This window comes from Lissotriton vulgaris, chromosome 2_1 (assembly GCF_964263255.1).
Source record: "Lissotriton vulgaris chromosome 2_1, aLisVul1.2, whole genome shotgun sequence".
Lineage (NCBI taxonomy): Eukaryota > Metazoa > Chordata > Amphibia > Caudata > Salamandridae > Lissotriton > Lissotriton vulgaris.
The window spans coordinates 253,562,152-253,585,788 of NC_141687.1; positions in this window are offsets into that span (position 1 = coordinate 253,562,152).

The window sequence follows — 23,637 nt, forward strand, 5'->3', positions numbered from 1 at the left end:
CCTACTTTTCGAGAAAAGACACCCGTCCCGGGACGGTTTATGCCGGATCGGATTGCGAAAGAGGCCATTCGGCCGGTGCAGAGGCCAATTGGTTGAGGATAGCTGTGAGCCGTTTTTCCCCACCTACTTTTCAGGATGTTAGAGACTGTTGGAATTACAATGGACCCCTAGAGCAATGACAACAGGCCGGTCGCCATCTCCTGCCCCGTCTGAAGGTACAAGGGGGCGGCTCTCCACGGGAGAGCAGCAGAGCTTTCTCTCTCTGCCTTACGACGGGGAGAGAGTCAAGGCGATGCCAGGCTTGTAATGTAATGTATGTAATGTATAGGCATTTATATAGCGCACTACTTACCCGGAGGGTCCCAAGGCGCTTCGACCGCTGCGAAACCCTTCCTGGCTTCCCTGAGAGATGGTCCCTTAATGGGTATCCCCAGGGTGAGACCAGGCATCCCCGGCGGTCTGGTGGGGCCGTTAGTGAAGATGAGGCAAGCTAATGCCCAGAGTTGCCGAGTGTGATCGCTGATCAGAGTGGGCACCGAGGCGAGAGAATTATCGAGTCCGCTGACCCTGGTCCAGAAACCTGCCGCGCCGGGAATCGAACTCTGGTCCCGGGCCGTCCTCTGCTCTCGGGTCTGCCGCCTCTAACCAGTGAGCCACACTACTTCAGGAAAGTGACTTTAGTGCATGGTGAAAGAACACAGCATTTGTCCCGACTCCCTGATTGCAGATAATAATTTCTTTAAAATAACTCTGAGTGCAGCGTGGCTGGCGGCCGAACATGGCGGCAGCATAGAGGACTAGCTCCGGCGAGGAAGCGACCTCTCCATCTATCCGCACGATAATCCGTGACTATTTGTTACCTCCAACGGCAGCACCGAACGCCCGGGACCGGGCGGGACTGGCGGCAGGTTCCCAGACGAAAATCGCGCATTGGATGACGGAGTTATCGTCGAATGTTGAATCGGCCGGAGCGCAGGCCCACCTCCGGGCCCTCAAGTGATCGCTGAGACCGACCGGAAGTGCAGCCTGCTCGGTTGCTACAGACAGGAAGTGGTCGGTGCAACACCCAGTGACGGTCCTGCTCCGCGTCACTCGGCTCGCTATATCCAGCGAAGACTCATTGGCAGGGTGGCCGCACTTTCTTAAGACTGTCATCCGAACTTTGCCCGACAGTCTGCCCTGCGGGGACCATCACGGCGTCACACTTTTTAGCAACGGAAGCCTCCTCCATCTTGAACTGAGATCAGCGTAGTGATTGCGCATTCACTCGATACCCCACCGGACCGGCGAACTGTATTCCCTCCGCGATCGAACGATGGCCGGGAAAGGTGTGAAAGGCGGCACAACCCAGACTCGTATCGACCGCTTCACAAACGATAGGACCGCTTCCCCTCCGGCGGAGGGAAGAACTCCCCCCGTAAAACCAGGCGAGTCTGGGGGAACGAAGAAGGCGACGCTGGATGATGTTATGAAGGCTCTCACACAGGTCCAAACAACGGTGGGCTCTATCTCGACCGAAATCACACTTATCCGCGCTGACTTTCACAAGATGGCCGAAAAGGTAGGCTCTCTAGAGCTTGTCACGAAATCGCTGGTGGAGGATGTTTCGGAACTGCAGACGGCCATGGAAGCGGTCATGGCGGAAAACAAGCTCCTTAAGGACAAGCTCGACGACCAGGAGGGCCGCTCCAGGCGGAACAATGTGCGCATTCTTGGCGTTCCGGAGTCTGAAGGTGTAAGGGCTACGGATCTATACGTGGAGGAACTCATCAAGACTCATCTTCAACCCAAAGGCCTGTCGACCTTCTTTTCTGTGGAACGAGCCCACAGGGTCCCGGGAGGACAACCAAAACCAGGGGCCGTGCCGCGGCCAATCCTAGCGAGAATGTTTAACTACCGCGACCGGGACATCATCCTACAGGCGGCGCGTGTCTCGCCACCGGTGAAAATCCTCAACTCAACGGTGGCATTTTTCCCGGACTACACGGCGGAGGTGGCCAGGCGGCGAAAAACATTCTTGGATATTAAAAAGGAACTTAGGAAACGTGAACTCCCTTATTCTATGATCTTCCCAGCCAGGCTTCGGGTGGTGGCAGAGAACAGGACATGGTTTTTTGACGACCCAAGCACTGCGCCAGACTGGCTGGACGGCTGGCGTCCTGCTTCTCACTCTCGCCGCCCTGGACGGACTAAGAACGGCTCGCCTCACTCTGATCACAACGCTGCAGGAGCCGAGGGTACGAACAGTGGCAGAAGCTCCCCGGTACGAGATGAGGCTACTCTAAGTCTGGAGGTGGACCCTTGAACATATGTACGTGCTATTGAAGTTTGGGACTGTGGCTGGAACCGCCAAGGACACTGGGCCGAGGGCCTCCGTGGAGGGTATGAGGGGTCGCTAATTCCGGAGTGCTCCTCACCCCCAACGAGCAAGTAACTGTGTGTTTTCTTTGGGGTGGGTTTAAGCACTCTGCTAAATTGGGGTGGCGGGCAGTTTGGAGTCCGTGTAGCAGGGAAGCAGGGAGGGTGGGGATGTTGGGTGTGGGGGGGTTATGTTGGTTGATTGGTTTGAACTGTTTGGCTCTACTTCTCATTTTGAACATGCTAGTAGTCACATATGACCGTATTCCTGACACCGGGTATATTGCCTCTGATCCTCGAACACTGAATCGGCGTAAACACACGCTTCGTTGCACGGGGTTGGGGAATTCCCTACTTGATATGGCTCCGTCCCACCCTCTAGGACACCCAATTGCACGCTTGATCACAATATGGCGGATCCCCCACAATCTGCTGTAGTAACGCATGACACTGGGGTGGGGGCGGTACCACCGCTGCGGGTAGTGTCCTGGAATGTTCGGGGGTTAGGAGATAAAGTGAAGAGAGGGCTGGTCTTGCAATGTATTAAAAGACTGAACTGTGATATCGCCCTCCTCCAGGAGACGCACTTAGTGGGGGTGGCCACCAAAGCCCTGGATAGGAGAGGATACCGCATGATAATACACTCGGACTTTACTTCGGGGTCCCGGGGGACGGGTGTCTGGGTGAAGAGGGCGTCACGATTCATACATCACTCCACGAAAGCGGACGAACATGGCCGCTTCGCGGCGGTGTGTGGGCAATGGGAGGGCGTGCCCATTAACGTGGTGTCTGTGTACATCCCACCAGCGCTACATTCATCGGCACTTCCGGACTTGGGCAAATTTCTCTTGGAACTCCCGGAAGGGGATCTGTTAGTGGGCGGCGACTTCAATGCATTGGCTGATACTGATATGGACAGGTTCCCGGCTCGCTCCCTCCCTACTGGCCCAACGAAATTCAGGGACTTCTTGGAGGCACAGGGTCTGGTAGACATTTGGAGACAACTTCACCCTACTGATCGCCATTATTCGTACTATTCCTCCACCCATGCTTGCCTGTCACGCATAGACTACTTTCTCACACTGGGGGGTGGCAAACTCACTTTTGACAAAGTACAGATTGCGCCACGGGGTATTTCAGACCATTCTCCCTTGATCGCTACACTGTCCTGTTCGGCCACGGCTCGCACACGTCTCTATCCTATTTACCCTGGTTATCTCAAAATTCCCCCGATCCGAAAATCCCTCAAAACTGCCACTAAACATTATTTCCAGGAGAACTCCGGGTCGGTGTCCTCACCGACGATTCTCTGGGAAGCATACAAAACGGTACTAAGGGGCCAGGCCATAGCGACCATAACCGATCATAAACACAAACAAAAACTAGAACTGGTAGAACTGGAACTGCAGTTGGAACAGGCTAATGTGACTCATATGACCACACCGTCAGAGACCACTCGACACGCGCTGACTCTCTGCCAGCAAAAACATGACGATCTTCTCCGCCGAAGGGTGTTAGAGCGTATAGAATCGACAGCATGCAGAGTATATGATGTGGGCGACAAAGCCAACAAATTGCTGGCTTGGTTGGACAAAAAGTGGGACGGAGGCAGGCACATTCTGCAGTTACGGGACCAAATGGGGACGTATCACACGTACCCTCCCAAGATCGTAGACCTCCTGGCAGACCACTTCCAAGGGGTGTACACCCCAAAGGTGGTGGTCACGGCTGAAACGGCGGAACTGGCACTTCAAGATGTAGAAGTGGAGGTGTTAACGCCGGAGGCGCAAACTGAGTTAGAAGCGGATCTCACGGTAGAGGAACTCCGTATGGCGATAGGCGCACTGCACACGGGCAGAGCGCTGGGCCCCAATGGGATACCAATCGAATGGTTCCAAACGATGTCAGACACACTAGGCCCACCATTGTTGGCCATGTTCGAGAACTGCCGTGAGACCGGAACGCTACCCTTGGATCAGCGCTTGGCAACGATAGTAGCTATCCCAAAACCTGATAAACCTCCAGAGTGTTGTACATCCTATCGCCCGATCTCGCTCATCAATGCAGAGGCAAAGATCCTGGGGAAGGTTATTGCTAATAGATTGACCCCACACCTATCCCAGCTGATCCACCCAGACCAGTCCGGCTTTATGCCGCACAGGAGTACGGCATTAAATCTCCGTAGAGTGCACGGCGCGTTGGCACGAGCACACTCCCTGACAGAACCGGCGGCCATCTTGTCACTGGACGCCAGGATGGCCTTCGATATGGTAGAGTGGCAGTACCTGTTCGCAGTTCTGCATCGGATGGGCTTCGGACCGAAGTTTCTATCGTGGATCCGACTACTCTACACAGGCCCAATAGCCCATGTGGCGGCCAATGGCCATATCTCCCGAGCGATCTCTTTAGCGCGTGGGACTCGCCAGGGCTGCCCCTTATCCCCGTTGCTGTTCGCATTGGTCCTTGAACCCCTTGCGATCGTTCTCAGAACGACACCACTGTAGGCATGGGCGGAAAATCCGTTCCGCTCGCGGATTTTGCGGATTTTCGGGAAATCCGCAATCCGCGAGATTTGCGAATTTCCTGAAAAATCCGCAAATCCGCGAGCAGCGGATTTTGCTCGCACTGCTCGCACTGTTCGCGTGAGTTCGCGCCCCGCGAATAAGTGCGAAATTGCAGAAATACGATTTTAGCAAAACTGAAAGTAACTACTTACCAGGTTCAAAAGTTCAGGCTCATCATTAGTAGCCATTTCCTGTAGTGCTTCCTGAGGGGCCCCTCCAGAGTTCAGTTGCCAGTTGCAACTATTATGTGACCCTGCTCTGAACCTCAGAATAGTTACACATATGCCACAAAGGTCCTGAATTACAGCTAAGGGAGACAAGCAGGAGCCAGGCTGGAAGTTAAAATCCATTAATCAGCCCCTAATTCATTATTGTCAGTTGGGGCAGGGCAGGTGTTGTAACTAATTTTGCAACAATGAAAGCACTTAGCAAGTGCAAAAGATCACTAATCAGGGCGCACTAAGGAAGCAGGTGCCAGCTAAAAAAATATTCTGTGACACATTAATCAGCCCCAAATTAATTCAGGTCACTTGAGGCAGGGAAGGTGTGCTTTGCTTTGCCAAAAATAATGTACACTGGACAACCAGAGGGTGTGGTGATGAAACAGAGGGTGGCATGGGTGGGCCAGAGGGTGGCATGAGTAGTCAGAGAGTGGCAGTGGTGACAGAGAGTGGCAGTGATGAAGAAGAGTGTCCCAAACAGGTTGGACACGTAGAAACAACAAGTTCGCAAAACTTGCGACCCGACAGGTAAGTTCGCAAATTGCGAAATTGTAAAAACCCTCGCGAACTGGCAGAAACACGGGCGAACACAAAAAAAAAAAAAAATCCGCAAATTCGCGGGAATTCGCGGATTTTGCGGATTGCGAGTTTGCAAATCCGCAAATTCGCGGATGCTTACACCACTGTTGAAGGGCATCAGATGGACGGAGACCTGGGAAGATAGAATATCATTGTATGCGGATGATATGTTGGTGTACGTGTCAGCCCCCGAACTGAGTGTTCCGATTTTATTGGCACTCTGCGACAAACACGGTGCGGCCTCTGGCTACACAATCAACTGGACGAAAGCGGTCCTTTATGTTTTGAAGGGCCCTCGACCAGTCCTCCCTGAACACTGTCCGTTGGTGGTGACCGATGTCTCCTTCAAATATTTGGGCATCCATGTCACTAGCGATACGGCCGTCTTTACCGACCGGAACCTGACGCCCCCCTCCTCCGTCTGAAGGCAGACGTGAGACACTGGTCGTCCCTGCCACTCACACTCTTAGGCCGCGCTGCACTGTTTAAAATGATGGCGCTCCCGCGCCTCTTATACATCTTTGAAAATACGCCAGCTGTGATCCCGCCCTCCTACTTGCAGAAAGTCACCGCAGTTGTCACCACTCTGCTTTGGGGTGAGCGTCCCCCGAGGATAGCTCACCTCAAGCTTAACCGCGGCTGGTACGATGGTGGAATTGCGCTACCGAATGTGCAGCTTTATTATTGGGCATCCCAACTCAAGGTACTCAACCAGTGGATCCATGCATCACACACCGACCCGGCATACATGGCGGACAGGGCCCAACTGGGAACAGAAACTCTCCTGGCCCCCCTCTATAACCCAAGTCTCCTTAAGGACCTGATTGGCCCCACTAAACACACAGTTACCTTATGGTACAGGGCACTCACCAAGCTACAGTGGAAGGGAATCATCACAAAGCTCACCCCGCTTTGGGATACCAAAAAACTGGGCTGCCTAAGGACCAGTAAAGGGTTCACCCAGTGGGACAATATAGGCATCTCTACGGTGGGAGATCTCTGGACGTCCACGGGGGTGATTCCATTCGAGCAACTTCAACAACAATATGCCTTGGGCCCCACAGAAACATACAGGTATATCCAAATCAGACACGCTCTCCTGGCGGTGTTGGAACCGGGAACCACAGTCCCGGAATCCTCCCCCCTGGAAGACCGGCTCCTCACGGACTTCATGCAAACGAGGGCCACCTCGCTCACATATCGTAAATTGCTAAATAATCTCCCAGACCCCCTACAGAAACTGCGAGAAAAATGGGAGGATGAGTTGGGTGCTATGGATGAGACGGATTGGAATGCTGCAATGGCGTCCCCGAGAGAGGCTGGGGTTTCGGCCAGGTTCAGGCTCATACAGTTGAAAATACTACACAGAACGTATTATACGAGGACCACATTACACAAAATGCACAGGGCTGACTCCCCTCGTTGTCTTAGGGAATGTGGGGAGGAAGGCACATTATTGCACACACTATGGGGCTGCCCCCTCATTGCCAGATACTGGCAGCAGGTCATGCGCACGATCTCACAGGCCCTTGATACCTCCCTCACACCCGAACCGCGCCTTTGTCTCCTGAATATATGGGAGGGCACTGATCTTAACCTCAGACAACAGCAATGGGTTACAATTGGAACAATGGTGGCGAAGCGTGATGTGGCGCAGAGATGGGGGGTAGCGGAGCTACCTACTTTGGCGCTATGGTGTAAAAACATGGACAAATTGATGATAACTGAAAGAACTGTCTACAAACTCAGAGCGAACCCAAAGAAGTGGAACAAGGTGTGGGAGGCTTGGAATAGGTACAGAGGGGACCTGTGTGACCCGTTGCAGGAGAATGAAGATGAGGATTCAGAGGATGAGGAGGGAATGATTGATTAACCTATGGGTCACTGCGGGGTAGGACTAGAAATGTACTCTTATAGTTGGAAATTCAGCTCACGCTATGCGGGGGGGTGAAGGGGGTAGGCCTGGGGTTGGGGGTCGGCGTGTTCTACTAGTATCTTATGTTCTATATTGCTTCATGTCTATACACTACTATTGAGCCACTATGTTTGGTTTGGTTTTGATTTTTCATAAATGGAACAAAAACAAAAATGAACCTTAAAAGTAAAACTTCATAACTCCGATATTTACATCCTGATGGTCTGCCATATCATCCTCATCCTGTGCTGCCGGACCGGAGGGTTGTCGGCTGAATAGCTGTGTAGAAGTACGTGATATTCTGTTCTTATCTCATGTCATGATTACTGCGTAATTGTACTGTTGTAATGTGGATGATGAATATCAATAAAAGTTTTACACCAAAAAAAAAAAAAAAAATAAATAAATAACTCTGAGTAATTTTAATACTTGTCCTTTTGTTTATTACTGCCGTTTTTTATATTCAGAAGAAATGTGCATTACCCGAGCCATATCGCCACCCAATCTGATTATATGACGGAACTTACCTTTTTATTTTAGCCCAGCTGTTGGAATGCTGAAGTAATAAATATCAACAGAGAAATGAGGATATTTCTCTTATTTGACACGGAATGTTGGGGTAAACTTGATGTGAGGAATTGTCTTTATAAATGTGATTGCTATGATTGTCTTTGCCGATTCTGGGAAGACCTGGGGCAATGGGAAATCCCCTTGCTGCTACTCTCTTGGTTGGATTGCTAGCAGATATGCTTCTTATTCAGGGGCATAGGTACAAATAGTGCGGCAGGTGCAGTATCACCGAATGCCAGAGGTGTAAGGATCAAATTAAACCCCAGGTATGTCCCTTTATGGTCAAGATAGACGTGCTGCTGACCTAAAGCTCTTTTTTGCAGCAGGTGAACAGTGCACTGGGATTACAGGCAACTTTAGTAAGAACTCTAATGAGAACTTTTGGGGCTGATGAGAAGTTGGAGAAAGGGTAATGCAACTGGGTGACAAATAGTCACACCCAGCGCTAATAAAGAGTTTAATGTGCGCACACCTTCTTTTCTTCCTCTCTTTATTACAGGAGCAGAGGCCAGAAGCAACACCCACAATAACCAACTAACCTTTCTTTCTGCTTAAAAAAACCATAGAGAACATACGCAAAGCATGCTGTGTAATGCGTTTATACAATTTAAAATGTACCTTGCGTTTATCCAGCACAATGGTACTAGTTTCAATAGTCTTGAAAAGATAAAAGGCTGAGTTGGCCCTGCCAGAGTCCAAATTGTGCCCCGAAGTGTGCACATGAGCTTCTGCAACAGGCATTTAAATAATTCAGTGATTTTACAGGCTTGTAAAATACCGTAATCTACCTGTTCTGGTCTCCTGTTTTACTCACAGGTGGGAGTCTCGCAGTCTAGTATGTCTGAGTCTGTGTAGTGGGTTTTTGTGCAACTTTCTAAGTGCCCTACGATCTTCACATGGCAAGTTGGCCACTTTCTCTGGCTTCACTAAATTACATAGGAGTCTAGGGAAGCTTTCAACTGCAGCCGTCTAGTAGAAGAGGTGGATGATTGAAGCTAGCATTGGGGGATGAGCAGAAATGTCTCATTCAGTGGGGGGGCATTTCAGTCAAGGACTTGAAAATAAGCATAAGTAAACCTGGAGACCACATAGAGTCTTTGAGCAAACAGGATAAGCAGGAGTTTGGGCATTCATATGTGACTAGGAAGGGCAGTGAGCCGCAGGCTGAACAAGAACTTCAGAAACCTAGGAGTGAGAGGTTTTGGGTGAATGAGGTTGAGAAGGGCAATGAGTCACTTGAAAGTGAGGTTAACAGGAGCCTCTGCAAACTTAGATTGAGGCTGGACACTAAGTTATCAGAGTGTAAGATCAAGCCTTAAGGAGCTAAATTGAGCAGGGCATTTGCTCCTAAGAATGAGAGGGAGCCTGTGGAGCTTAGGTTTTCACAGGAATTTGAAGATGTAGAGGTAAGTGGGAACCTCAAAGCCATAGTTTGCACAGAGCATCAGTTGAGCTGAAAGAAAACAGACACCTCAGAGAATTTCATGGTGAGCAAGGACTTCACTGACATGGGAGTCTGCAAGAGGTTCTGGTAAGAGTAAGCAAGAGATAGATAAAGAGCCTACGGTTGAAGGGCGATAAAAGTGGACCGAAGGGTGAGCAGGATTGCAAGGGCATGTGGAAGTGTGCAGAAGACTCTTGTCATCCTAGTGTAAGTAGGAGTCGGAGGGATGTGAGGCTGAGCAAGAGCAGCAGGGGAACAGAGAGTTGAAATGAGCTTAAGGTTCCTGATGGTGAGTGGGTAGTCTTTGGACAAAATGATGATGAACAAGAGCCCCACTGTCTTCAAGTGATCAGGGCATCAGGTCCTCGAAAGTGAACAGACCCAAGGATGAGCATGACCTTCTGGTGACCTGTTGATTAGTGGAAAGTGAGGATCCATACAAACAAATAGGAGCTTTAGTACCTAATGGCCAGGAAGGAGTCATGGACCTGAGAGGGGGCGGAAGGGGGGCACATTAATGAAGAGAGATTCATGGACGTGAAGAGGAATGCTCAGGGACCAGTGGGTGAGATGCAGTGGAATTTTCCACCTTTTCAGTCCAGACCAATGTTACTCACCCTAGAAGCTATGACAACTTTGTCTGCTATAAAGTTATTCGAAAGTTAGCCCCATGATACTAAACGTGCAAAACTTCATGAAAGGTTGTAATCCACAAATGTGGGCCACTTTATTTTTTGGTTTGGGTGCCTGGGCCAATTTTTGGTCCCAATCCAACTCTGAAGGCAGGAAGTCTCCTGTGCTGAGAAACCTATGTAGGGACAGACAGCTAAACAAGCCTTATTGTCAGAGTGGCTGCTGCTTGAAAGAAATGTAAATGTGCACAACTGGTTAACCTGCCCATGTAAAGGGTGCTTGACTTGAATTAATGGAGTCACTTAAAGCCTCCTGATGACACAAATGTATTCTTTTTGAGTGGTATTACAAGAGAGTTACCAGCTGAGGTGTAGTGTGTGTGCTTTTAAAGGACAGTTATTAAATAAATGGCACTACATACAGTCTGGGTATTATTAAATTCTATATTTTGGAAGCACTTTACCTTAAACTTTTTTGCGCATTTCGTAGCAGCCTATCTTATACTTAGTGTAATGCAAGTTAAAAATAATGACTTTCATATTCACAATGCTTTCTGTCACAGACTGGACCTCATAGCACTAATAATACACAAGTCACTATTCTCAACCAATGTTCAATTCTGTGGCCCTCTGGTTACAGACACAGACCTCTGCCAGTGGTGTGATGAAACTTGAGGCCCCCCTACAAAATACATGGAGAGAGCCCCCCACATTGCAGGCCCAGTCAGGAGCTCTCAGGCCAGTGCCCGATAGAAATCTATCTGGAAAAGAAATCCTACTTCGCTAAGAGGATTGATGATGCTACTAACACCAGTAAGGACATTTTCGCGATAGTGAAGGAATTCACGTCGCCTACCTCCATCACACCAAAGTGTTCTCATTCAGAACCATCGGTCTTTCAATTGGCAGACTTTTTTGCCAATAAAATCCAAAGCATTCAGGCATCTTTTTTGTATGCTGCCTCGTGGTGGCCTCTAATTCATTGCCTCTTTCTCATTTGTCCGCCTTGGAGCGGCCAACACTGTCTAACTTTCCGACTCTCTTGCCAAAAGCTTCATTGGATTTCCTTTGCAAATTGAAATCAGGCTCCCCCCTGGACCCTTGTCCCGCCAAGTTTCTGGACAAAATAGCAAAACTTATCAACCCCATAATCAACCCTATTTTAAATCAATCTCTTGAGATGGGTATGGTGCCGCAGGCCTGGAAACAGGCTCTTGTTCTTCCGCTCTTAAAGAAGCCTACCCTTGACTCCAGTATTCATGCCAACTATCGGCCTATTTCCCTTCTCCCGGCCCTTGCTAAGGTCATGAAAAAGCATGTGCAGTCCGTTCTCTCAGATTTTTTGGAGACGCATGACGTCCTCCACCACACCCAGTCTTGGTTTCGTGCGAAGATGTCGGAGGAAAAGCTATGCTGGTGATGTTAGATCTCTCAGGGGCTTCTGACACCGTCCCCCACAACCGTCTCCTTCTAAGACTCTCGGAGATCGGAATGGGCGGCACGGTGCTGAGATGGTTTGAGTCTTTTCTTGCTGACCGCCAACAGACAGTCTGGGCCCCTCCGTACTCGGCCTTAGAGCCGCCATTGGAGGTGGGAGTTCCTCAGGGGTCTATCCTGAGCCCCATTCTTTTTAACATCTATATGTCTCCTTTGGCGGCGCTGGCTGAGTCGTATGGTGCCCAGATTGTTTCATACGCTGATGACACACAGCTTCTCTTCATGTGTGGAAAGAACTTGGACTTCGATGGAGAGCGCATAAAGAGCTGTCTGGGGGGCGTGTTTTCTTGGTTTCAATTGAACCAGTTGAAGTGCAATTTAGACAAATCGGAGGTTCTCTTTTTCGGCTGCCCTCTGGTTTCCTGTTGGAAGTCCTGGTGGCCGGCGGCTATGTTTCCTCCTTCCACTGACACCGTGGTTGCTAAGAATCTTGGAATAAAGGTGGACAATGGTCTTACCATTAAACCTCAGGTTTTGGGTTTGGTTGGAGAGTGTTTTGGTCTTTTAAAAATGTTGAAAAAATGTCTTCCACGTCTATCCTTGGCCCATAGGAGGACTGCGGTTCAAGCCCTGATAGGCTCAAGGCTGGATTACACCAATGTGCTATATCTTGGCCTCCCTGAGTACCTCCTTTCACGCCTGCAAATGGTACAAAACTCTGCTGCGCGAGCAATTTTTGGCCTCGGCCGAAGATCTAGCACTGCAGGACTTCTGAAATCTCTTCACTGGCTGCCTATACGGAAACGCATTGCCTTTAAAATGCTCACAATGGCTTTTAAGGCTTTGCATGGCACTGGTGCCCGATATCTGAGGAACAGAATCAGCTTTCACCATCCATCCAGAGCTCTACGTTCTGTATCATTGGTGCTGGCTACGGTCCCGGTTATCAAGCGTGCTCACATTGGGGGTCACTCCTTTAGTCATCTGGCGCCCCTACCTTTGTCTTTGAGGAAGACAGATAATTTGCTGTCATTTAGAAAGGATCTCAAAACATGGCTGTTTGGCCAATGATTCCACCGATTTCCGTGCTTTTTGCTGTGCTGGGTCTTGAATAGCACCGGGACACTGTTTGAGTAGCTGAGCGCTCTACAAAACACTGGGTAACATAACATAACATAACAGTGCCGGCGGGGGCCCGCTGGATCTCAGGCTCCCCAGCACATGTTACATCACTCACCTCTGCAGTGCATTAACTAATACATGTTTCATAATGTCAAATTGTGCATTTCCCACTAATTAACTTGATTTGCACTTGTTATTTTTCATTTGAGGTGTGTTTTTTTTGTATGTCGTGAAAGACCGAAAAAAGTTACAGAATATTTAGCTTTTTTAGCCACGCCTTGGACTCCGTCCCCACATTCACTCACTCACCCCGGCCCCACGCAGCATCACAGTTCCCTTACTTTTATTAATGCACTTTGACCACTGGTCATAACACATGCATGTCTCTTCAGGATGACTCGACTAGCAATAGCGGCCACGTAATCATGCCCTTTTTGTCGATGATGCACAGCAAAAAGCATTGGCATAGGCAATAGATCTACATGAAAAAACCTATTGGATTTGCAAATGATTGTTATTTCTATAAACTACGCTCCCTCTACAGAAACAGTCTCTGGTCATCAGACCATTTTTTTTTCCTTGTATGTCCTTGCTGAAACTGGGTGAGGAATTTCATTTGTAAACACCTGTCTTGCTCTGTTTTCAAAATTTACATATCTGTTCTGATTTGTTCCCAGTTTTCCTCCAATGCTAGAGCAGCTTTTTCGGTGCTCGCAAATGTAGCAGCAACAGCAGGAAATACCTTTGCTGCTCGGATCCTCTGATTTTGGGTTTTTATCTGGGAGATACATGTGTTAGCTGAATAAAACACGGTACCCCTCTCCTCCCTCCAAGAGTATGTCACCTGGTCGGAGTGGAAACCAGTAGCATCCCTGGCATTGATGCTCAAACCAGCGCCTCCTGAAGGAGCGCGCGGAGTCTATGCGGCTTGGGTAAGTCATGACAGCCCATTGTGCTCTGAAAACATCCCTTTAGCCTGTAGCCCATCAGGGAAATACCAGAGTGGCAGAATGGCCAGTCCAGCCCTGGTTATGCCTCATCTGTTCGAATTCTCTTTCTCTCCTAAGAATCAAATGCCTAAATTGGGAGTACTTAGAAAAACAGTAAGTTTGAAGTACTATCGCGCTCTGCAACTCCAGGGACAAAACTATTTTTTGCAGAATGTTTTGTATATGTTATTTAGAAATGTTGCAAACGAATAGTGCTTTCCATATCGGCAGTTCTGTAAAAATGCCGCGATTTTTACAAAACTGCAGCGAAATTTGGACGGTTGGTCAGCTCATGGAAGGAGGCCCCTTTTAGGTCTGTGTTGACAGTACAGCTCTGCTCTGGTGGCTAAGAAGTACATGCTTCGGTATTAGATATGTCTTTCTAATTTTTCAGGAGCTGGGGGGGAGGTCTCTTTTTAGCAGAACTCGCCCAACCTGCTGGAATGTCAGTCCCCACTGTCTATTCCTGCATGTCGCCCTTGTGGGGAACAGGGAGCGGCCTCACTCCTAGGTGACTCTCTGGTAGATGCTGGAAAAGTGAGATTTCGGACAGCCTTAGCATCCTGTGGGGGAGCAGGCGAAGGATGGGTGGCTGATGTGACAGACAACTGACAATACCCAGGGACCAGCGGCAACTGCGGGCATTTCAATGAAGAAAAAACTGCGAAGGACTGACGGAAAGATGTGTGTTGTGCGGGTGTGTGTAGGCTTAAGTGACCAGCTATGGCCACGTGCGCAGGGGTGGTAGCGCGGAGCATCAGCCAGTAAACCACACACTCGTCTTAGTCGGAAGTGACGTGCCCGAGCGCGCGTCCTCCTTTTATTGGACCCCGCAGGCCACGCCTGGCCTGCGGATGCGTGGATGCGTACGTGCGTCTACTAGAGTGCTAACCGCACTACATCTCTATCCAACTCTAAATAAGTTCGCAAAATGTTCAACAAAACTGTTCATAAAAAGTTCACAATAAGAGCTTGGTACTTGCGTGCTCCACGGCTGCTGGATTCAGGGACTTAGTTGACAGACATAGTCGTTGAGTCTTTGATTGGGGCGAGGGTTGGGCCTCAGACTATAACGTGGTGTACGGCCCGATCCTCGATCTCCAGTGCGAGCTTGATTCCGGACAGGGGTGGAGCAGGTTGGTGTTTCAGACTCTGGTGCTGGGCCCCCGACGTCCGCTGGAGAATTGCTCACCGCTTCCGGGGTTGCCGCTCCGGGTGTTTCGGTGGTTTCCCCCAGGGCTTCGGCACTTGCACTACCGGCAGGAGTGATCATCTTAAACCAGGACGAGTTCCTTGACACTTCTTCTCCTTCTTTGCTGGCGGTCACCATTGTGCCCTTCGTGTTGGTGACTGTCCACGGCCCTGGTTCATAGAATGTCCGGAATTTGCCCCCCGGGCGTCGATTCTTGATAACAACTCGGTCTCCCCGGTGCAGCTGTCTTGGGGTGGCCTTGCGGCGGTGACTCATTCGCATGTTGTTCGTGCGTCGGCGTCTTTGCGCATGCTCCTGTATCTCCTTCATCTCCTTATCTTCCAGCATTGACCTCGGCAGCATGGGGAGAAGGTCTCTACGTTGGCCTTGAAACATTAAAGACCACGGGCTTCTCAGGGTAGTGCAGTGGGGCGTTCCGCGGTATTCTCTCAGAAATTCATGCAATCTCTGTTCAGGATCGGCCTCTTCGACCACCGCGATCCTAAACATTTTATTAAGTGTTCGCATGAACCTCTCCACCTCCCCGTTAGCTTGTGGCCACTGGGGAGTGATGCGCCGATGGGTAATGCCTCGAGTCTTCATAAATGTGGCAAACTCCGCTCCCTGGAAGGGTGGCCCATTATCGCTTTTGAGTTCACCTGGCAGACCGAATAGGGAAAATATCTTCTCTAAGGCTGGCCCCACGTGGACGAACGCCGTGGATGGTATCTTCTCCACAATGGGGTATTTGGAGTATGAGTCTATGACCACCAGGGTATGTCCCTCCCCGGGGAAGCTTCCAAAGTCCACACTAACCTTGGCCCACGGGGCCGTGCATGCTTCCTCCGTAATGATGGGGACTGGTCGTTCCGGGTCACTGGTTAATTGGCAAGACATGCAGTTCTTGACATACTCATCCACGGTGCTCTCCAGTGCGGGGAACCACACCTTCTCGCGCATGCGCGCCTTCATCTTGGTGACCCCTTGGTGGCCTCCATGGGCAAGCTGGGTGGCCCGGTGTCGGAGGCGCCTTGGTATTACTATGCGCGCTCCTCTCAATAGTATGCCCTCCTCCGTGGCGCTGAGTTCATGGCGGATTTGCCAATACTTCGTGAGGGTTGATTTGTCCGCCGCTGTCCAATTAGTAGGGGGCCGGAGGTAGTCCGTCCAGGACCCTTCTTGCACCGCTTGTAGTGACCGCATGTAGGGGTGGTCATCCGCCGCCGCCTCCTTGATTTCCTCTAGAGTCATACACTGGGGGCAGGATGTGAGAGCCACCCAGTGGACATATCCTACACACTCCTCATCGACTATTGCCGGTTCTCGGGGTAGTGGGTGCTGCGACAGGTAGTCGGCGGGGTTTTTGGCTCCCGGTCTGTAGATTACTTCCATATCATATGTTTGGAGCTGGATCACCCACCTCTCGATGCGTGGCGGTGGATGGGGGGCAGTGCCCTTGAATAGCGGCACCAAGGGTTGATGATCTGTGACCATAACAAACGACTGTCCGTGCAGGTAAAGGTGAAAATATCCACAGGCCCATTTAATGGCTAAGGCTTCGCGTTCTATTTGAGCATATCTTGTCTCAGTGGGAGTTAGTGCTTTGCTTGCAAAGGCTAAAGCCGTCCATTTTCCTGGTTCGTGTTCTTGTGTTAGAACCACCCCAAGCCCTACGGAGCTGGCGTCCATGATTACCTCGGTCCGCTTGGTTGGATCGAAGTATGAGAGGGTCGCGTTCTCTAGAAGTGCATCTTTTATGCTTCGGAAAGCGTCCTGTTCTTTGGGGCCCCACGCCCAGGCGGCGTCTGCCTTCGTCAATGCTCGGAGAGGCTCGCTGTGTGTAGCCAGGCCTGGGATGAAGCGGCCACAATATGTGGCCATTCCGAGAAAACTCCTCACTTCCGTGGGCGACTGTGGTGCTGGGGCATCTTTGATTGACTTCGATTTCCGCGGGTCAATCTGGACTCCTTCCTGGTTGAACACGTAACCGAAAAACTCAATCGAGGGCTGAAAAAACTGGCACTTCTCCTTGTGGAGTGTTGCTCCGTGAGCACTTAGTCTCTTTAGCACATCACGCAGGTGCTTGTAGTGTTCGGAGGCCGTGGCGGAATGGATGAGGATATCGTCGCTCACGTTGAGGACCCCCGGCAGTCCAGATAGCAGCTCCCTGATGGTGTTCTGAAATACCTCTGCGGCCGAGGATATTCCGAAGTTGAGGCGCTTGTACCTCCGGAGGCCAAGGTGGGTGCTGAAGGTGGTTATGAAACGGCACTCTTCGGCGAGGGGCAGTTGGTGGTAGCCCGCATTGAGGTCGATCTTGGAAAACCACCTCGAGCTATTCACGTCTGCTATGATGTCATCCATCGTTGGAGTCAAGTGCCTCTCCCGCTTAATCGCAGTGTTCGGTAGCCTCATGTCGATGCATAGCCGGACCTCGCCTGGCTGCTTGGGTTTCTCGACGATGACCATGGGCGACACCCACGGGGTGGGCCCCGTTACTTTTTCAATGACCCCCAGGCTTTCGAGCTTCGCCAGTTCCTTCTCCACCAATGGCCGCAGGTGAAATGGGATCCTCCGATGGCGGAGGGCGGTGGGGGTGACGGTTTTGTCGATGTGCAGCTTTATCGGTGCACATTTGATGCATCCGAGGCCTTTGAACAGCTCGGGAAAACGCTCCAGGAGTTCCTCTACCTGATGGTTCCGGGTGTGGTTGGCGAAGGCGATCAACTTCAGGTCCTCCGCCGTGTGGCTGCTTATCAACGTGTCGGCCTCTCGATCAATGATGTGGATTGTTGCGGTTACTTCAACTTCGTCCGCCCGTATGGGTATGACGATCTTTCCTTTCAGAGGAAGGGGGGTGTCTGCGCCGTATGCAAATATCTTGGTCTTAGAGGTCAAGACTTCCGGGCGAGGGCGCAATCTGTTGAATTCTTGTAGGCCCATGACGTTGACGGTGGCCCCCGTGTCAATAACGGCCTTCACCTCACTCTCTCCTACTTGGATCACGCATGTCGGTTGTGGCCGCCGTCTGATCTTTAATTCCCTGGCGAACGAGACTACATACGCCTCCTCCTCATCCTCCAAGTCTGATTCAACATGTGATGTCGGCAGAAATCTGTCCGTCCTTCCCGGAGATGAGTCTGCTATGGATAGTTGGCGAACCGCCTTGGTGGCTGTCCATGACTTCTGGGAGTTCGGGGGTTTGTTCCTCCTGCGGCAAACCGCTGCAAAGTGGTTGGGAATCCTGCAGCTCCCACAAGTTTGACCTTGGGCAGGACAGTCTCTGGCCGCATGGGGTTCGTGTCCACAGTATCCACACCGGCTTTGTGGTGCATCTCGCCGGACTCCCTTTTTCCCTGAGCCACGTGTCCGTGAACGTACGGCATCAGCCCGCTCACTCTTGGTCGTTTCCGGTTTGGCGGGAATTTTGTGCAGCGCTTGCTCCATGGCCGTGGCTCTGGCGTCTGAAAGTTCATGAGCTCTGGCCAGGACGAGGATGTCCTCTAGTGAGATCCCAGGCTTTCTCAGGATGTGGCCCCTCAGTGTTTTGTCCCGACACCCTTGTATTAGTTGGCGCCGGATGGCCTTGGGCTGGTCTTCGTCCGTGGAACTAGCCAGTTCTCGGACCCGAGTGTGGAATTGATCCATGGATTCACCCTCACGTTGGCGGGCTTGCCCTAGCTTGAAGACCTCAAAGTCCACATTTAGTTGGGGGTCAAAGTGATTGTTCAGAGTGGTGACTGCAGCAGCAAACGTGGTCACCCCCGCCGAGTTGGGCAGGTGCTTGAAGAGTCGGAAGACCTCGTCCCCGGCATAATGAAGGAGCAGAGATCGTTTCACCGCGTCGTCCGTTTCTCTTGTGACGACGAAATAATTTTCGAGTCTCTCCAGCCACACCTTCCACCGGGGTGACGCCGTGGATGGGTCACTCGCTTCGCTGAAGGGCGGCAACACCCCAGCAGCAGCATGTTGAAACGGGATGTTGATGATCGGTGCCGCTGCATTCTCGTCCACCATGGCGGTAGTACCACGTGATGAGAAGAATGAGGGTTAGTATCCCTCCACTCGTCGCCAATGTTGTGCGGGTGTGTGTAGGCCTAAGTGACCAGCTATGGCCACGTGCGCAGGGGTGGTAGCGCGGAGCATCAGCCAGTAAACCACACACTCGTCTTAGTCGGAAGTGACGTGCCTGAGCGCGCGTCCTCCTTTTATTGGACCCTGCAGGCCACGCCTGGCCTGCGGATGCGTGGATGCGTACGTGCGTCTGCTAGAGTGCTAACCGCACTACATCGTGCAGCATGGGGGGGGCTGTGGGGCTGAAAAGTAAGAGTTGAAGGAGCTGCGAATGAGACGTGAGAATGAGGATTGGAAGGGGTAGGGAGGGAGAAAGAATGAGAGGACGCAAACGGGGAGTGCAGGAGGATGTAGAGGCCAGGGGAAGAGAGATTGGAGGAGGGGAAAGGTGAAGAGACAAGACGGGGAGAAAAGGGTGAGATGTGAAGGAAGAGTGAAGGAGCTAGAAAGGGGAAGGTTGGAAAGAAATGGAAGGTGTGAGTTGGAGAGGGTGGGAAGGAAAATAGAGATGGCAAAAGAGAGATGGGATAGAAGAATTAGGTGTGCGAAAGGGGGCCAAGGCTAAAGAGGGGAGGGAAGGGAGAGGCCTTGAGGGGGGCAGAACGAGGTTGAGAAGGGGAAAAGAGGAACAGAAGAGATATGAGAAGAAGGGAGAAAGAGTACAAGATGTAGAAAGCGGGGGGACAGGAGAATAGAGATGCAAGGAGAATGAGTAAAAGGTCCCCGAGCGGAAACAGAGAGGGGTGAGGGAGAGTTTGAGAACTGAGGTGAGGGAGAAGGGCAAAGAGGAGGTAAGAGAAAAGGGGGAGAGGTGGGGAGATGGAATATAAACGAGAGACAAAGATAGAAGGGATGGGAAGAGAAAGGAGAATTGCGGGAAGTGAATGCGCGAGAGAGGCAGGAAGGAATAAGTGAAAGATAGGGAGGGAGCGAGCGAAAGATGCAAAGGGAATGGGAGCCAGAAGGTAAAGAGGAGAGGAGAAGAGAACCGAGAGGACTTGAGAAAGAGTGACCAGTGTATAGCGGATGAAAGCGAGAGGAAGAGGAGGGACGCCTGGGAGGAGGAATAAAAGGGGTAGAGGGAAAGCTAGAGGGTGAGACGTGGGGAGAAGAAGAGCAGTAACCCAAGGTTCAATGCTCTTAATTCATGAGAAACGCGGACTCTGTTAGACTGTTTTTTTAATAGTTTCAAACTTAGAATAAAATGGCTTTCAGTGGCCTGACAGGCTGGCTGAGTCTTTATTTCATTATTTATCTGCTTGATACTTGCTGGCAATTCTGATTTTGTGGAGCAATAACATGTTAACTGTATTCCTTAATGCACCAAAATGTGCCTGTTCTGTACATACCATGCCTTTTCCTCTGGCTAAATTCTTGAAGGTTGCTTTGCTGGAATCGAACAAAGGGTAATTACCGAGTGTGATGGGCATCACAACACCTACAATCTCGGTCTCTGGGCAAACAGGTGTTTGAAGGGGGATCGCAAATTAATGGGCGTGTTATAATCAGGCCGTATACTTTTATGTATTCACTATCCAAGATCCATAGAGAAACTTATGCCTGCAAGCAATGTTACTTAAATGTAAATACTAAGCAATAGACTCTCCAGCAACATTAAAGAGTTAATTTTCATTGCTTGATTTCGTTGCTTGATTTTGCAACTAAGAAAGTGTCGCACGTAGTTGTTGAAATGTCACTCATAATTTCACCGCAATTATGAAAATGTCACAAATCGCAATCTAAAACCTTGGCAGCTATGTGTGGGTCAGTTTGTAAGTGGCAGGGAGTAAGTGGTGGGCCTTCATGGAAAGGTAGTCATGGCGCCCCAAATCTGTGCCAAATCCAGGCTGACATGTGGTTTATACTTTGTATTTCCACTTCACGTGACCTTCCCAGTGGCCATGGTTAAGCCGGGTCCTCATGGTCACAGATTCAAATCCCGGTGGGTCCACTCAGCCTTTCATCTTTCTGAGGTCAATAAAATTAAACCACAGAGTTGGGTAACAATAAACATCTGATATTCAACATCAAGATTCCCTTGGGTGAACGTTTGCTTTACAAATACATATGCTATGTTACTGGTGGAATTTCCTTAGCGTTGGATGTTACTCAACAGAGTATCTGCAACCCCCATGGGAGGAGCCACTTTGGTGATAAAATATTAAGGCCGAAACCCACCAAAGAATTTCTTCCCATGGCGGATGCTGCAACTTTGTTGGACAACCCTCCTGTACACTGCTGGTTAATCCTTCATAAGGTGAATTTTCAACAACTGCCTTGTCAGAGGGAGTAAGTCTGCCAGCATGGGGGGTGGAAAATCCACCAACCTGAGTCAAAAGGTGGCTGTTTGTTGTGTAATTAAAAACAAGATACAGGGTTTTACTGTCATTTCAGTAATCCCATTTCGGCCACATCCTGCAAGGTGACCCTAAGCTTAGATGCCGACTCTCCGTCTAGGACAGAATAAAACTTTCTAATTCAGAAGTTGCTTTAATATATGAAAGTATGGGTTGTCTCAATGCATCAAGATATATTTTAAATACAGGCACATTGGACATGGAAGGTGAGGGGGTAACATGGCCAACTAGAGCATGGGTGTCAATTCACTAATGCTAGGGGTAGTGGAAGGGACATCAAAGGAAATGACTTCACATCAGGGCCTATTTCAAAGTGGAATACTCTGCTAAAACAGTTTCCATTGTTTTAATGCTGAAAATGAATGATTAGGAGTAAAATAAAGTGCCGCAAAAATGCCACTACATTTCCATATTTGTGCTGCTAAATTTCCATATATGTGCCGCTAAAATGCTAATCCATGCCACTATCAGCCTGATTCATCATTCTCCCGTTTTGCGAGCCCCTAATAGCGATTCATAGCGAATCGCTATTAAGGACTCGCAAAACGGGATTCATGTAGAAATTGCATAAAGAAATGCGATTCCTACATATTCCTTATTTGCGATTAGCAAATTGCTAATCGCAAATAAGGAATAACTCACCATTCATTCCTATGGGCCAAAAGGCCCATAGGAATTTGCTAATTGCAAATAAGATAGCGATTTGAAGGGTGCCAGGGGTGTCCAAAGGACACCCTGTAGCACCCATCAAATGAAATTTTACACAGGTGTTGCACACACACATGTCCAAAGGACATGTGTGTGTGTAACATGCAACTCAGAAAAATGCATTGAAATGCATTTTTCTGAGTTTTCGCAATTTACCACGAGGTCTGACCTCGCGGTAAATTGCGGCCAGAAATTGCGAATTCGCAAAAACAATTGGATGATGAATTGCATTTAAGGAATCTCAAATAGAGATTCCTTAAATGTAATTCCTCGCAAAATTGCGAGATCGCAATTAGCGATTTTTGCATTTGGGATGCTGAATCCCAAATGCAAAAATCGCACTCGCAAAGGGCCAGATTCTCAGAATCTGGCCCTTTGCGAGCGCAATTTTATTTGATGAATCGGGCGGTATATCCTGGGGGGTCTGATTAGGCTGGATCTTTAGTGGGAAACTAACCTACTTTGATTTATAACACTGTTACAATTGATTTGCAGGCAAGGAATTCATGATATGTCTGTCCATTTCTACCCGAAATGCTTCTGTTGAGGAATGTAATGCTGCCCTTGATTTCTAAAGGTCGAAATGAGCTGGACTGACACTGGTTGTACCCAATAGCGTAGCAAGGAAGGCATCGGCGCCGGTGCAAGCAAGGAAAGTGCCCGCTTTGAATGCCCCTGGGGTTTGAAAAACAGCATTGTCAGGATTCAATGGGCTCCCCAGGGCTCTTGGTTCTGGTGCCACTGCACCGTCTGCACCAATGGTAGCTACGCCCCTGGCCATGTCCCTATTTCTGTTCCTGAAAAAAGGTAAAGTCAGTCAGCAACCTGAAGCTGCTCTGTTTTTTCACCTTTCCTCATCATTTATTAGGTTAGAGTTTTTGTGTATTTGTGCTCAGCCTCATTGACTTTGATATGTGCTTAACTCATAAAGAGTACTCAGTATATTTATAGGAGGCGAGAACTGCACTTGGAGATGTCTACAAACACTATTGCATTTGTATTGAAGCCTTAAGGGTCCCTTGGAATGGGTACAAAATAGTGTTGTGGGGATAAAGGCGTGGTTGCCTTCTGGCAACATTCCTGTTACTCTGACCCATAATGACCCTGAGAGGTATCTTAGTGCATGTGACAAGGACGCCCTGAAGAAAATGGTTGCCCCACGCCCTCTTAACTTTACGTCTCTAGCGCTGTGCTAGTAACAAAAACAGAGAATGCTCTCCATATATTGTTGAAAACTTTTGAATTATATTTCTACACAATAAGAAGCACACAAGACAAAGGCCAGGATCCTTGTTGTAGGCAAGACCTATATTCCAAGTAGGGGCTTATTTTTGAAACAATATAGGCTACACTGAACTTCTTAGGATTATATTTTTATACGAATGGTAAATGGTTAGCTCAGATTGAGATGTTAATGAATTTAGCCGATGACTTATCAGTGTATATGATGGAGCAAGTATTCGCATGTGACGCGA